The sequence below is a fragment of the Geotrypetes seraphini genome, chromosome 4 (genome assembly GCF_902459505.1).
Source record: "Geotrypetes seraphini chromosome 4, aGeoSer1.1, whole genome shotgun sequence".
In the NCBI taxonomy this organism is placed as follows: domain Eukaryota; kingdom Metazoa; phylum Chordata; class Amphibia; order Gymnophiona; family Dermophiidae; genus Geotrypetes; species Geotrypetes seraphini.
The window spans coordinates 312,277,710-312,294,596 of NC_047087.1; the positions used below are offsets into that span (position 1 = coordinate 312,277,710).

Genomic DNA, 16,887 nt, shown 5'->3' on the forward strand with positions numbered 1-16,887 from the left:
CTTCCAGTCTAATCCTGATATGTGCTGAGTGGCTCCCTGCTTCTGGTGCTGGAATGGACTTCCTAGATCAGGGGTCTCAAAGTCCCTCGTTGAGGGCCGCAATCCAGTCGGGTTTTCAGGATTTCCCCAATGAATATGCATTGAAAGCAGTGCATGCACATAGATCTCATGCATATTCATTGGGGAAATCCTGAAAACCCGACTGGATCGCGGCCCTCCAGGAGGGACTTTGACACCCTTGCATTAGTGCAGGGGTGTCCAATGTCGGTCCTCGAGGGCCGCAGTCCAGTCGGATTTTCAGGATTTCCCCAATGAATATACATGAGGTCTATTTGCATGCACTGCTTTCATTGTATGCTAATAGATCTCATGCATATTCATTGGGGAAATCCTGAAAACCCGACTAGATTGCGAGATCCCTGTCCTAGATACAGCATTAAACGTTCAGATCTCTTTGAGCTGTGAGAAGACTGTACTAAACAATTAATGTTTGGGGAATTTTTAGTGAAAGGCTAATGGTTGCGGAAGAGACCAACTCCACCTATTATAAAAGCATTTTATATATGACCAATTAGGTTCACAGTGTATAAACAGGCATATCCTCTAGGATAGGGGTGTCAAAGTCCCTCCTCGAGGGCCGCAATCCTGTTGGGTTTTCAGGATGTCCCCAATAAATATGTATGAGATCTATTTGCATGCACTGCATTCATTGTGTTCTAATAGATCCCATGCGTATTCATTGGGGAAATCCTGAAAACCCGACTGGATTGCGGCCCTCGAGGAGGGATTTTGACACCCCTGATCTAGGAGGAGTGGACACAACATGACCAGAGTCTTGCACGCTTATTTTCGCCCATATTCAGGCTGGATGGCAATGGATGCTGGGAAAAAATGTACTCCTGGGGTTTATGAAGTGTAGTACAGCACGCATGCCTGTGCTCTGCTGGGACTTCACATTCATGCGGGCTAGCCAAACATCTCTTGAAAAGCATGACAGAAAAAGAAAAACAGCCCGTCGCTTAACTCCAGATGTTTGTCTATGCCTAGTATTTTGCAGAACAGAGGTTTCACTGACCAGGTCTTCAGATGCCAGAATGATGACCATCAGTTAGGGATCCTTGAAATAAAAAATCAGAGTGGGGGGAGAGTGCATACAAAAAAAGAGGATACAGAAAAGAAAAAATCCCCAAAATAGCTACAACAGCATTAAAAAAAAAATTCAGATGGGAAGAATATCCCCCTCCTTCACAATAGACCTCTAGGGCTCAGTTCTCTCTAATGTACTGTAAGAATTTTTGTCCATAATAAACTGCTGATTAAAAAAACAACAACACAACAACCTGGGGAAAGTGTTTACGTAGCTCTGTCCATGTTGAGTAAGGCTTAAAGAATGCCAAGCCCTGCAAGATCAGCTTTCAGGCTTTAAGGGTGAAACCAATTTGTCAGGGACTTGGAGGTTTAGGCTGGCTGGCTCAGGCGATGCAAAGAGGCAGATGCCAGGGCCAGCTCTTTATCTGGGAAGGCACTGGCCGGTGGCACCTGGGTTCCCATAAATTCCAGAGGTTATGCTTTTCCGGAATGCAGACTGTACAGGAATCGGGAGAGTTCAGATTCCTCTGCCAAGAGCAAGCAAGCTGCCTCCCCCAGTCCCCTCTGTGCCTGGCAAGTGGAAATTAGAGTCCCGGATTCCTCTGAGGGAGAGGCAGGTCGATCACCCATTACAGGTAAATTTACTTTTCAGAATTTGCGTTAGTATACAAAGCTGACACTTGATTAGCTCCTTTGGGACTCTATCTCAGTGTTCTTCAACCACTGGTCCATAGAAATTTCCTGCCGGTCCACAGGGCACAGGGCCAGCACATGCATCAGGCCCAAAACAGTGGTCTTCAACCGCCGGTCCACGGTGCGATCGATGCGGCGTTATCTTCAAGCCAGCTCCCTCGTCCTCACGGATTCAGTGCACAAGGCCACAGGCAGTGGCTCCTACGGGCATCCTGCGCCTGAACCGGAAGCCTTCTCTCTTACGTTGCAATGTCAGGGAAGGCTTCCAGATGAGGCACGGGATGTGCAAGGTGCAATTAGTACTATTATGGGGGCGGGGTCTGGGGTGGAGATTGGGTAGAGATGGGCAGGGTCTGGCCCATGACTTAGCCCCGTGTTCCTCAACCGCCGGTCCATGGTGCGATCGATGCGGCATTATCTTCGAGCTAGCTCCCTCTTCCTAACTGATTCAGTGCACAAAGCCTACGGGCATCCTGCGCCTGAACCGGAAGCCTTCTCTCTTACGATGCAACGTCAGAGGAAAGGCTTCCAAATGAGGCATGGGATGTGCAAGGTGCAATTAGTACTATAATGGGGGTGGGGTCTGGGGTGGAGATTGGGTAGAGAAGGCGTCTGGCCCACGACAGCCCAGTGTTCTTCAACCGCCGATCCACGGACTGATGCCAGTCCACAGAATAATTCTTTTAATTCTGCCGGTCCATAGGTGTAAAAAGGTTGAAAAACACTGCTCTAGATCTCATCTGTAATAATACTAAGGCTGAGGTGGATAAATGAAGTGGGAAGAAGATATTGATGACCCCAGGAATCTAGCTAGGTACTTGGAACCTGAGTTGGCCACTGTTGGAAACAGGATACTGGGCTTGATGGACCTTCAGTCTGTCCCAGTATGTTCTTATTTGAGCCAAGTACAGTATAGGATAATGAAGTCATTGTGACATCACTGATGAGACTGGCTCTTAGGCATTGGTGGAATGAGGCATTATGACATCACAACCTCAGCTCTAGAATGTTGCTACTCTTTGGGTTTCTGCCAGGTACTTGGCACCTGAATTGACCACTGTTGGAAACAAAACATTGGGATTGATGGACTTTCGGTCTGTCCCGTCTGGGGTGAATTCCTGGTGGTCTCTTTTGGAAGAAATAACTCACTCTGATTTGCCTTGTCTTCCCCTTTTAAAGCCAGATTTATTTATTTTTTTACCCCTCTTCCTTTTCCCAGGTTAACAAGTTAGAGCCAGGGTGGATGCAAGGGTATTAGATGCCCTTGGCAAATTTTTAGCAAGGTTCCTCGGCAGTGCCCTTGATAAACTCAGCTATCACGATCGTCTCAATATCGCCCCCTTCGAGAACAATCCTGTTAAAGCACCTAAATTGACGTCATATGTTTAAATATTTATTTCCTGTAAATTTACCACCTCCCTATGGTTAAAGGTTCATTGTACTTTTGAGTTTCTGTAGCTATCAGTAGTATTGGTTTGGCTGTAACTGCTCTTTGTTGACTTCCCTCCCTCCCCACCTGCTGCACTAGGCTATTGCCTAGTCTGCCTAATTGTTGAGCAAGCCAGAAGTGGACTCGGCTGCCTATTCGTTATTGGGGGTTATAAGGTTTCAAGCAGATCCTTCTTAATAGGTTAACCAAGCGAATGACTTGTGATGGCCGCTCCTGTCTGTACCCCTACCACCAAGAGCTGCAGGACTGGTTTTTAGATAGGATGCTAGTTTTATAAAAATCCCACCCCCCTGATTTGTAGGACATCCAAAACTGACATTTTTAAAAAACACGTGGCTCCCACAAAATTCTCGGTTTTAAAGATTTCCAGCCATCACCATTCACTATTGTGCCTGGCTCTAAAGTTGTCCTGTTCCTCAGATGTTGATCCTGCTGGTGGTTGGGGAGAGGGGGCGGGGAGGGGGGGGATCGATAAGCAACAGGTGCTTGAAAGGCTTTTTAAAATTTGTGCCTTCTGGTGATGAAATGCAGTGAACAGAGCCTGAACCCTGGATTGGTAGAGCTGGTGCCTGTAAACTGATCCCTAATCTGCCATCCCCCCCCCCCCCCAGCCAGGGACCCTGCAGCAGAGACGACATCCCAGGGGATTAGAGCTCATCTCTGTTAGCAGTAAGCAGCCAGATCGGAGGCACAGGCAATCCAGCCCCCTCTAGTTTGCATATTGCTGCTTTCTGCGGTCGGTCGCAGGCACACACCTCAGGGACAGCTGAACCTCAAAGGTAAGTAAGCTTCTGCCTCTTTTCCCCTCCCTGGACTGGGAGCTCTTCCTCCGTTTCTAACTTCCAGTAAGCAGCTCCGGGCTCCACCGAGCAATGGCTTAGAAAGAGGACGGGATGGTTTCCATCTCTCTCTCTCCCAGTGCTTGCGATTATATTCTGTGATTGTAACCCTGGAGGCTTTTGGTTGCTCAGAGTAAGGGGCAGGTGCTGGGGGAGGGGAGCAGGCACTGTTGAACTGGACTTACAGAGAGAAAGCGGAGCCTGGTCTATGCTGCAGTTTCCAACAGACGGGGACTAGTTGGGAGAAGGGAGCTATATCCGATTTGGGAGAGAAGGACCGGAGGAAATTCTTTTTGTATGGGTATCTGAGGTTAATTTCTCTAGCTATCTCCGGTTCCACCAAGGATCAGGTTTTTATTCATCCATCTAGAGCAGGGGTGTCAAAGACCCTCCTCGGGGGCCGCAATCCAGTCGGGTTTTTGGGATTTCCCCAATGAATATGCATGAGATCTATTTGCCTGAACTGCTTTCATTGTATGCTAATAGATCTCATGCATATTCATTAGGGAAATCCTGAAAACCCGACTGGATTGCGCCCTCCAGGAGGGACTTTGACACCCCTGAGCTAGAGTCTGTAGATAGGATGGTAAGATCATTTCCTAAAGTGGCAATTCTATCAATTGGCGCCTCAGGTTAGGGTTCCCATATTTGGGATCATGCCCCCACCCACCTCAGCTCCTCCCTTGTCTCACTCCAAGCTCCACCCCACCTCACCACATGCCCAGCCCTGCCCCACCTCCACCTTTCACCCCTTAGTCCCCCCCCTTCCCATCCTCTGTACCCTTATAGTGCTTCTCTCATTCTGCAACACCCCACCCATGCTAATCTCTTCCTCCCTGCAACCCACCCCCCACCCCACCCCCGGTGCCTCTCTATCTCTTTCTCCCTCTCTCCAGCCCGCCAATGGATGCTTCTCTCTTTCCCCCTCCCTACATGGAACAGGAAGTCGCTGCAGAATGGAGGATTCCAGGGCAGGCCGACGGCAGCAGGCTCACCTTGCTGCTGCCAGCTGGCCCGAGGATTGAATATTTAGCGGAGGAGGTAGGTGTGGGACAGGGGAGAGGAAACCCCAGACCAACTCTTCAAATATGGAAAGGCGTCCAGACACCTGGACAGTCCTCTAAAAAAGAGGACATGTCTGGGTAAATCCGGACGTCTTACCTCTGTGCCATGCATTGAGCACCAAATTTATAACAGCATCATGGCACCGTATGCCATTATAGAATGCTACTGTAAAGGTAGTTGCCAAAACATTAGACCTGGTCAGTGGCAGTCGTCACTGTTGCACCTAAGTGTGTCCTGAAGTAAATGTAACATGTGTAAGGGCATTTTTTTGATATGTTGTCCAAATCCGGAGTTTGGACGTTGTGCAGAACACGCACAAAAATCCAGTAGCAAACATGACCGTTTTCAAAGCAGAAAAATGTCTCTCTTTTTGTTTAGAAAATGGCCATTTCTCAGATATACTTGTCTTCAGTCTGCCTATGTTTCTGAACCATTTTCGGAAAAAAAACATGTCCAAAAGAAAAACACACACAACAAGCCAGCATTTTGAGTAGTCTGGTCACAATAGACATCCCAGCAGAGCGGTGGACATCTTAGGGGGGCACTGGAGTGAACTCTGCATCTCACCATAACCCCCATATGGTGAACCCTCCAAAATCCACCCAAAATCTACTGGACCCAACTGTACAGCACACCAATAGCCTTTATGCCTGCAGGTGTCACCTATATGTAGGTGCAGTGGGATTTGGGTGGGTTTTGGAAGGCTCACAGATTCTACCTTGTAGTAGTTAGAGTGCGATATGCCTTTCCTCATAGGGTAGTTGTCCCAAACCTTTTATCATTTTGGTCGCCCTTCTCTGTACCTTTTCTAATTCCGTTATATCTTTTTTGAGATACAATGACCAGAACTGCACACAGTATTCGAGGTGCGGTCGTACTAAAGAGCGATACAAGGGCATTATAACCTTTTCATCTTTGTTTTCCATTCCTTTCCTGATAATTCCCAACATTCCATTTCTTTTCTTAGCCGCCACCGCACATTGGGCAGACTGGATGGACCATTCGGGTCTTTATCTGCCGTCATCTACTATGTTACATTGAGCTGAGGGTTTCAACGTATCCTCAACAATGACCCCTAGATCCTTTTCCTGGGCAGTGATTCTTAACGTAGAACCCAGCATCACGTAGCTATAGATCGGGTTCCTCTTTCCCGCATGCATCTCTTTGCACTTGCTCACATTAAATGCCATCTGCCATTTTGATGGCCAGACTTCCAGTCTCAAAAGGTCCTCTTGCAATTTTTCACAATTCTCTTGTGATTTAACAACTTTGAACAACTTTGTGTCATCAGCAAATTTAATTATCTTACTAGTTATTCCCATCTCTAGATCATTGACAAGTATGTTAAAAAGCAGCGGTCCCAGCAAGGACCCCTGGGGAACCCCACTATTTATAAATAAATATATATATATACAGGAATAAGAGAGAAATGAAATCTAATTCAACAAAAATACCTCTCCTATACAATTCTTTTAGAAGAAATAGTGGTGATCGCTCTTCCCTTACAACTTTGCCTCAGATGTGTTGTTGATTGGATTCTATTCTATTCAAAAGGGGAAGGGGCCTCAGATCCCTGTGCGTTGTAAGTATGTAGACTGAGCAAACGCACTGGAAAGGGAAGATACTTCATTGGCCCCACACCCAGCACTGAACTATTTATACTAGGCAGGAGGAGGTGTGGGGCCAATGAGGTATTTTCCCTTTCCAGTGCGTTTGCTCATAAGAACATAAGAAAAGCCCTCACCGGATCAGACCGAGGTCCATCCAGTCCGGTGATCTGCACACGCGGCGGCCCATTTAGGTACTCCTGATTGGAGACCCAGATATACCGTAGCCCTCAATATGATTTGCAAGAAGGTGTGCATCCAACTTGCGTTTGAATCCCAGAACAGTAATCTCTGTCACAACATCCTCCAGGAGAGCATTCCAAATTCCCAGCACACACTGTGTAAAAAAGAACTTCCTGACATTCGTCCTGAACCTGCTACCACTCAGTTTCAGTCTGTGACATCTTGTCTGTGTCACATCCAAAAAAGTTAGCAATGCTTCTTCTTGGTCGATTTTATCAAATCCCTTTATTAATTTAAAAGTCACTATTAAATCCCCTCTCAGTCTTCTCTGCTCGAGGGTAAACAATCCCAATTTCCTAAGGCGCTCTTTGTAGCTCAAATTCTCCAATCCCTTGACAAGTTTCGTGGCTCTCCTCTGTACCCTTTCCAGCAGAATTATATCTTTTTTGAGGTATGGAGACCAGTGTTGGACACAGTATTCCAATTGCGGTCTGACCATTGCTCTATAAAGTGGCATTATTAAATCTTCCGATCTACTCGTGATCCCCTTCTTAATCATGCCCAACATCCTGTTTGCTTTCTTCGCCGCCGCCACACATTGTGCCGAAGGCTTTAGGGTTCTGTCAATCAGTACCCCCAAATCCCTTTCTTATTCACATTTTGCTAATGTCACCCCCAACATCTTATACTGGTGTTCTTTGTTTTTTTTCCCTAGATGCATCACCTTGCATTTGTTTATGTTAAAATTCATCTGCCACTTTGTTGCCCATGCTTCTAGCTTGTTCAGATCCTTCTGGAGTTCCTCGCAGTCCCTTTGAGAGTCAACAGCCCGATATAGTTTTGTATCGTCTGCAAACTTAATTATATTGCAAGTTGTTTCCTCCTCCAGGTCGTTTATAAAAATATTGAACAAGATAGGCCCTAGAACCGAGCCCTGGGGCACTCCGCTAGTCACCCTCTCTCAGTCCGAGAATTTCCCATTTATGTTTACCCTCTGCTTTCTGTTCTCCAACCACTTGCCGATCCATCTGTTCACTTCTCCTCCTACTCCATGGCTTAGTAGTTTCTTCATAAGCCTTGCATGCGGAACCTTGTCAAACGCTTTCTGGAAGTCCAAGTAAACTATGTCCACTGAATCTCCACTATCCACTTGTTTGTTCACTTTCTCAAAGAATTGTAGTAAATTTGTCAAACATGACTTCCCTTTCCTGAATCCGTGTTGACTAGCCCTTATTAGGTTGTAATCCTCCAAATGTTGTACAATGTTGTCTTTAATCAGTGTTTCAATTATCTTCCCAGGAACCGAAGTGAGGCTCACAGGTCGATAGTTCCCTGGATCACCTCTTGATCCCTTTTTGAAAATTGGGATAACATTTGCTATCCTCCAGTCTTCTGGTATTTGCCCGGTTCTAATTGACATATTAGCCACAGATTGTAGCAATTCACCAATTTCGACCTTAAGTTCCTTTAATACCCTCGGGTGAATTCCATCCGGTCCAGGGGATTTGTCGCTTTTCAGTTTGTCAATCTGAAAGTATATCATGTCCAACGTCACATTTACTGTTGTGAGGCTTTCTTCTGTGCCTTCGGTAAATATCTTTCCTGTGTCTGGCACTGTTGAAATGTCCTCATTTGTGAAGACAGAGGCAAAGAATGAATTTAACCTATCGGCAACTTGTTTATCCTCCTTAATTGCCCCTTTCTTTCCTTGATCGTCGAGAGGGCCCACTGCCTCTCTTGCTGGTTTCTTACCTTTTATATATCTAAAAAAGGGCTTGAAGTTTTTGGTTTCCTCTGCTATCTTTTCTTCATAGACTTTTTTGACGTCTCTTACCACTTTATGACACTTTTTCTGATCTCTTTTGTGACAGTTCCAGGCCTCTGATGTTTTTTCTCGTTTCCATTTTTTAAACGAGTTCCTCTTCTCCCTCACTGCATCTTTCACCTCTTTTGATAACCACACTGGTTCTCCTTTGTTCGTCTTTCGCCTTCCTTTAGATATCTTCGGTATGTGAAGATTCTGTGCTTCTGTGATGGTGTTTTTCAGCAGAGACCATGCTTGATCAACTGTCTGGATTTCTGTTTTGTTCTTCTTGAGCCGTTTTCTAACCATGGATCTTTTTTGAAGTTAAAGGTCGTGGCTTTATTCTTGATTGGTTTCCCCTTTCCGATGCTAATGGTAAAATAGATCATATTGTGATCACTTGTCCCTATCGGGGCCTTAACTTTTACATCAGTCGCTCTTCCTGAAATTCCATTTATGACCAAGTCCAGGACTGCATTTCCTCTTGTCGGTTCTCCTACCATTTGTTCCATGAAGCAATCTCCTATCATTTCCAGGAATTTTATCTCCCTGCCGCAGTTTGACGTTCCCAAATTCCAGTTTATCCCCGGAAAGTTAAAGTCTCCCATGATCGTCACATTGCCTGATTTGCATCCACGAATAATTTCCTCCATCATTTCTTTGTCTGTTTCCTCAGTCTGTCCCAGTGGACGATAATAGAGGCCAATATGTGTGTGAGCCTCTTTATGTCCAGGAATCTTTATCCAGAGTGATTCTAGTTTTCCATTTGCTTCCGTCTCTCCTTCTCTAACAGACTCTATTTCTTCTTGGACATATAGGGCAATACCTCCCCCTTTCTGCCCTATCCTCAGTCGACATACTTATTCCTCCTCCTGAGAATCACCCAACTCTTGAAGAAGCTTCTTGCCTTCTGAGTGCTCTGTGCTGAAAGCTGTTATTTTCAGCACCACAATCCACTCAAGGTGCGTGGACAGCTCCCAGCAGCACTAGCAGCTCTTATGTAAATTAGCTCGCCTCTCAGGCTCATTGAGCTCCAGTGCTTAGACTCCCTCCACTGGCCAGTGACAGGTACTCCACCCTGTCACAACGCATAAAATCCTGTCTTGTTTCTGTAGTGTCCAATATAAATAAGTATAAACACATACACTGACCAGATATCAATCACTTTTATTCTTTATAACAGAGATAGGCAACCATGGGGACCACAACTCAGTTGTATTTTCAAGATTTCCACAATTGAATATCAATGAGATTAATTTGCATGCATTGCTTCCATTTAATACATATAGGTCTCATGCATAATCATTGTGGAAATCTTGAAAACCCGTGCAATTACACTCTGTAATTCGTTGCCAGAAAATGTAATGAAAGCAGTTGGCTTAGCAGGGTGTAAAAAGGTTGGCTAATTTCTTGAATGATAAGTCCATAAGCCATTATTAAGACAAACTTGAGAAAATCCACTGCTTTTTTTCTAGGATAAGTAGCATAAAATCTGTTATACTCTTTTGGGATCTTGCCAGGTACTTGTGACCTGGATTGGCAAATGTTGGAGACACGATAGACCTTTGGTCTATCCCAGTATGGCAACTCTTATGTTCTTATGAATTGTGGCCCTTGAGGACCATGGTTACCCACACCCACTTGATAGCAGTCATACATAATTAAAACATGATCAGACATTTAAAAACAGAACCGACATCATCATAGAAGCTAAGTGGTTAACACTGAAATCAACCATACATGAAGCAACTAGCCGCTTCATAAAACCAGTAAATAAACGACAAAGAAACAATAAACCCCAATGGTTCACAGCGGAGATCTCGCACCTCATTAAGGAGAAGAAAAAAGCGTTTCTCTCCTACAAGCGCACGGAGAAAAGAGAGGCAAAGGTAGAATAAAGGACCAGGTCTACAGCGGTCAAAATGGCAGTTAGGGAGGCAAAACTTCAAGTGGAAGAAATTCTGGCAAAAAACATTAAAAAGAGGGACAAATCCTTCTACAGATATATTAGTGACAGAAAAAGGAACACAGGCGGGATAGTACGCCTTAGAAGACCGGACGGAAGTTATGTGGAAGCAGATTCCGATAAAGCCGAACTACTGAATGAATACTTCTGCTCAGTCTTCACCTGTGAGGCACCGGGACACGGTCCGCAGTTGAAGGCAACACAAAGCACAGAAGACCCGTTTCAGAATTTTGAGTTCACACCAGGTGAAGTTTACAGTGAACTGGCAAGACTCAAGGTGAACAAAGCCATGGGATCAGACAATTTGCACCCAAGAGTGCTCAGAGAATTGAGCGATGTCCTGGCGAAACCGTTGGCTGAGCTATTCAATCTCTCCCTAAGTAAGGGGAAAGTTCCCCTGGACTGGAAATTAGCTAATGTCATTCCTCTGCATAAAAAGGGTTGCAGGGCAGAGGCTGCAAATTATAGACCGGTGAGTCTCACATCAATAGTGTGCAAACTCATGGAAACACTAATTAAAAGCAAATTGGACACGATCTTGAATGAAGGGGATCTTCGGGATCCCAGTCAGCATGGATTCACCAAGGGTAGGTCCTGCCAATCCAATCTCATCAGCTTCTTTGACTGGGTAACTAGAAAGTTGGACTTGGGAGAGTCTTTGGACGTCGTGTATCTGGACTTCAGTAAAGCTTTTGACAGCGTCCCACACCGCAGGCTGCTAAGCAAGATGGAATCGATGGGGTTAGGAGAGACACTAACTACATGGGTCAATGATTGGCTGAGTGGCAGACTTCAGAGGGTGGTGGTTAATGGTACCCTCTCTAAAACATCGGAGGTGACCAGTGGAGTGCCGCAGGGCTCTGTCCTGGGTCCACTCCTTTTCAACATATTCATAGGGGATCTGACTCAAGGGCTTCAAGGTAAAATAACACTATTCGCCGATGACGCCAAACTATGTAATATAGTAAGTGAATGCAGTTTACAGAATTATATGGCGCAGGACCTGCTTACATTGGAAAGTTGGTCCTCAACCTGGCAGCTAGGCTTCAATGCTAAGAAATGTAAGGTCATGCACCTCGGAAGCGGAATCCATGCAGGACGTACTTCTTGAACGGAGAAACTTTAACTAGGACTTCAGCAGAACGAGATTTAGGAGTAATCATCAGTGCAGACATGAAAACTGCCAATCAAGTGGAGAAGGCTTCATCTAATGCAAGGCAGATATTGGGTTGTATCAATAGAAGTTTCGTCAGCCGAAAGCCTGAAGTCATGATGCCGTTGTACAGGGCCATGGTGAGACCTCATCTGGAGTACTGTGTGCAATTCTGGAGGCTACATTACAGTAAAGATGTGTGCAGAATTGAATCGGTTCAGCGGACGGCCACCAGGATGATCTCGGGGCTCAAGGGTCTCTCGTACGAAGAGAGACTGAACAAATTGCAGCTCTACACTCTCGAGGAACGTAGGGAGAGGGGAGACATGATCAAAACATTTAAGTACCTCACAGGACGTGTCGAAGTGGAAGATGATATTTTCTTTCTCAAGGGACCCTCGGCCACAAGAGGGCACCCGCTCAAACTCAGGGGCGGAAAATTTCATGGCGACACCAGAAAGTATTTCTTCACAGAGAGAGTGGTTGATCATTGGAACAAGCTTCCAGTGCAGGTGATCGAGGCAGACAGTGTGCCAGACTTTAAGAATAAATGGGATACCCATGTGGGATCCCTACGAGGGTCAAGACAAGGAAATTGGGTCATTAGGGCATAGACAGGGGGTGGGTAAGCAGAGTGGGCAGACTTGATGGGCTGTAGCCCTTTTCTGCCGTCATCTTCTATGTTTCTATAGTCTTCATTCAGTCCAATTTGTCTACTTTGAGTCAGTGTTTTAAAGGAGTGATTCGCAATCCAGCCTTTGGGATAGATCCAGTCAATTGGTTTTGTTGGATATCCTTTATGGGGTTGATATTAGCTGATAGTGATCAGAATTTGGTGGCTACTGTCAATGCTAAACCCAGAAATTGAATTCCAGGCTATGCCAAAGCACTGGCATTGAATTCCTGGATTAGCTTGAAGGTAGAACTGACTTTTATGAAGTTAACCTGCCTGGTTTAGTTCTGAATATCTGACCAAGTGCTGACTTCGTCCCCCAAATAGCTGGTTTTGAGTTGAGCGCTGACCAATTATTTTCAGTAGCACTAACTGGTTAAGTGGTGCTGAAAATGACTGGTTAGCCCCAAACAGGCATATTAACTGGCTATGGATATTGATCCCAATGAATGTATATAAGATATATTTGCATGTGCTTCATCCAAAGTATGCATGTTTTCCTCAAGTCTATTTGTCATGTTTTTCCTAAACATCCAGTTGACTGTGTTCCAAGTACTGGATTGAGAATTCCTGCTTTATATACTTCTCCCTCCATATTTGTGGGTTCGGCACTCGCGACTTCGATTATTCGTAGTTTTCATCTTGCTAACTCCGCCCCCTAAATGACATCATACTGAGTGCTGAGAAAAAAGGTCAGCGCTTTTTTGTCAGCGTGGTCAGGCATATGGCAGCATTTGGGGGGGGGGGGTGCAGAGAGAAAAATTCAACACTTGCTCCAGCGTGGTTGCGAATTCTAATGCTAAGTTTTATTTGAGATTTCATGGTATTCACGAGGGCTATACAGTATAATCTCGTTATAACGGACTTCAAGGGACCTGGAAAAACGGTCCGTTATATCCAGAGTTGCATTTTTTAAAAATTTTATTTAGGTCAACTTGAAACAACGTTCAATCTACAGTCACTGCAGAAGCATATCAGCAACATCAAGAACAAAACTCAGCAAAACATTGGTATGGCATGAAATGATTGCAAAACCAGAACCCTAAAAGATGTTCTAAAGCATTATGTCGTACTGTACTGGAAAGAAAAATACTCTTTCATTTTCTTCTGGGCTGCATTTTAATACTATATCACTGGAATGCCACACGCCTTGTAGGCGGAGCCTGCATGTCCATTACAGCCGAAGAAAACTACAGTTAAAAGCGGCTCTGGGGACCAAATTGGTTATCAGTTATATCTGAAAGTCCGTTATATGTGAGTCCGCTATATGCGATGATTTGCTGTATGCTTATAATGGCGCACAGCCAGGACCAGCGGACCTCATCTGCTATAGGCAAGGTTACGTTATAGGCAAGTCCGTTATAACGAGATTATACTGTACCACAAACCCCGCAAATATGAAAGCAAAAAGTTATTTGCGATTTTTTTTTTTTTGTATTCGTGGGCCGTCCTTGACCCTAACCCCCGTGAATATGGAGGGAGAAGTGTATGACCAGATTTTCTTGATAAAGCAGAAGGCTTATCCCCTTGTGGAGTCAGGTAGCAAAGAATTCAGCGCTGCCCATTTCCTCCTCTTCCCCCTACTAATTATCATTTCTAGAGCGCTGCTAGACATACGCAACGCTGTACATTAAAAATGTAAGAGATCATCCCTGCTCAGTAGAGCTTACAATCTAATTGAAACAGGACAAATAGGGGTTAGGGAAATTCCCTCAGAGGAAATGATATAACAGACATGGGTAAGAGTAAGGTGTTAAAAGCAACCACTGGCGTAGTAAGGGGTGTGGCGGTCCGCCCCGGGCGTCATCTTGCTTGGGGCGCTGGCACTCCTCCTCTTCTCCACCCCCTCCTACTCCTCCCCCCTGCAGCACGCATGTCCCTTCCCTTCCCCCATTCCTTTGGTGCAAGCAGCTACCAATTTGCCCACATCGGCTTCGGCGCACTCTCTGACATCACTTTTGGGACCCGCGCCTAGAAAATGACGTCAGAGTGAGCACCGAAGCTGACTCAGGCTGCAAGTTGGTGGCTGCTCAGGCCAAAGTTAAAATGGTACAGGGAAAGGGCATGGGTGGGCTAAGCACTGCTTACCCTCACTATGCCACTGAAAGCAGCCTCGAAAAAGCAGACTTTTACCCTAGATTTGAACCCTGCTGGAGACCGAGCGTGACCTACTAACTCATGCAGTTTGTTCCAGGCATATAGTGCAGCAAAGTGGAAGAGATGGAGTTCATTGAAAGCAGTGGAAGTAAAACCCAGATGCCTCAATCCATCCTCCTTTTTCTGAAGCCATAGGGTAACTGTGAGAAAGAAGCCTGCCAGACTGGCACAGCAAAAATGAATCATTGGGGCTGTCTTTCAGGTATTTGGGGGAGTGGGTTCAGAGATGGAGGCAGTTATCAGGCCACCAGCAGAGGAGAAAGAGATGTTGGATGGAGAGGCTGAAGGGAAGATAACCCCCCACCACCACCACTATTTTATGTATCTTAAGGTGGGGCATGGAGGTTAACTCTAAGCTAGGTCTGGCTTTTTCACTCTTGTAACTACTACTCCTACTTACGGAAAATTTAGGCTTACCTCGATAATCTCTCTTGTAAATAGGTGTGGCATTCTGGATGGATGAGTATTCAATCTGAACCCACAAGCTGTGCAGAAGGTTTCAATCACAATTTTCAGCTCCTCCTCCTTATCCAGTGTACTGTGCTGCCCCCTTCAGTTTGTACCAAGGCAGGAGATAACACCTATAAACAGTTGTGTTCTGTTCTGCTCTGTATCAAGTATATGAACACTGTTAATAACCAAACCATCTAGAACGCCAATGTACGAGAGGAAAAATATCAACAAGCAAAAACATTTATGGAGCGCATTTTGTGTCCTTACACATGTCTTCATGCTCCTAGAGTCAGATTAGCAACAAAGAAACCCAGTAAGAGGTGTACTGAAAAAGTATCGAGAGAACAAGTCTCCCAGGTCAGGGGAGACTTGTTCTCTAGAGTCAGAATAACATGAAAAACCTCATTCTGACAACTGGCATTCTTGTTCGAGACAGTAAGCAGGCACATTGTAAAGATTGACAGGGCAGGGTTCCAGAATGACACACCTATTTTCAATCTAAAATCATACAACCCAGCAGTATATGTCACAATCACAAAATTACTATAGAATACCACTTATATAAAACAATACACATCAGTATTGTTAACCCTAACACTATAGGGCTTGCTAAACGGCCTCAGAGATGGAGCCTACGCACAGCCATACAATCACAAGCTGGGATGATCCGCGTAGATGTAATACTCCTGCTCCAATCATTGGCCAATAAATACTTATTTTAACTTTTTTGTGCTATTTTTTTTAAAGCTAAGCTGATATAAACCCTTCACCAATCATTACTGAAGATATAGTGCATTTTCAAAAAAATCTTCAGCAAATACTGTGCATATTGTCCAAATTTGAAAAGCTAGACCATACAACTTATCTTTGTTGTTGAATAGTCTTCGCTGTGGGAAGACCTATTTTCAAGAAAGGAGCTTATTGAGGTAAGAACCTAATCTTTCTTTCTAGTGCAATAGGTGTGCCATTCTGGCCGGATGGGACGTACCAAAGCAGTCCCTCAAATTTAGGGCAGATGTGCCTGCCTGCAGTACTGCAGACCAAAAAGTAGCATCCTTCCGTGCTACAATGTCCACTCTGTAGAACTTAGTGATCGGCTTGCGAGCAGAAGGAAAAACTGAAGGGGGCAGCACAGCACATTGGATAAGGAGGAGGAGTTGAAAACTTTGATTGACACCTTCTGCACAGATTTGCAGGTTCAGATTGAATATACATGTATATCTGTCTAGAATGTTACACTTATTGCACTAGAGCATGTCTTAAGTGCTTTTAGACTAACAGAAAGCTGTACTCAATACTTGTAGGTACTCGCTCTGTCTCTAGTGGGCTCACAATTTAAATTTGATACCTGGGCCAATAGAAGGTTAAGTAACTTGCCCAGAGACAAAAGGAGCTCAGTGGGAATTGATTCCAGTTCTCCAGGATCTTAGTCCACTGCACTAACCATTAGGCTACTTCTATGTATTCTGATGGTTGATGTGACTTTAGGTTATAATGTGCTACGCTGTTGCTGTTGCTTCTTATACTTCCCTCACTGCAGATTCAAGTTTTGGGGACACCGAAACCAGAACTGAAATGAGAAAATGGAAAGGTGATCCCTAGAATGATCTCCGGAGATACTTGCTAATCTCAGAGCTGCCCTCCCTGCACACAGTTTGACATGTCACTGTTTCAGCCTTGTCTATCTCCATGGACAGCAAATTCCCTGGAGATGAGCAAAAAGGCAATACACTTGTTATTGGAAGGGATTAACCT

At 45.0% G+C, this 16,887-nt stretch overlaps 1 protein-coding gene across 3 annotated transcripts in view; it reads left to right on the forward strand.

The window, feature by feature from the left end:
* Positions 1–1,440: 1,440 nt before the first annotated feature.
* VWA2 (von Willebrand factor A domain containing 2) overlaps positions 1,441–16,887 on the forward strand; it is a 78,826-nt gene continuing 63,379 nt past the window's right edge. For 2 of the 3 annotated variants that reach the window (XM_033943830.1, XM_033943832.1), the window contains exon 1: positions 1,441–1,724. The gene's annotated coding sequence lies outside the window, so the exon portion shown is untranslated. Of the gene's footprint in view, positions 1,725–3,937; positions 4,012–16,887 lie in introns of those variants that run through there. The other variant, XM_033943831.1, reaches the window with a different exon arrangement.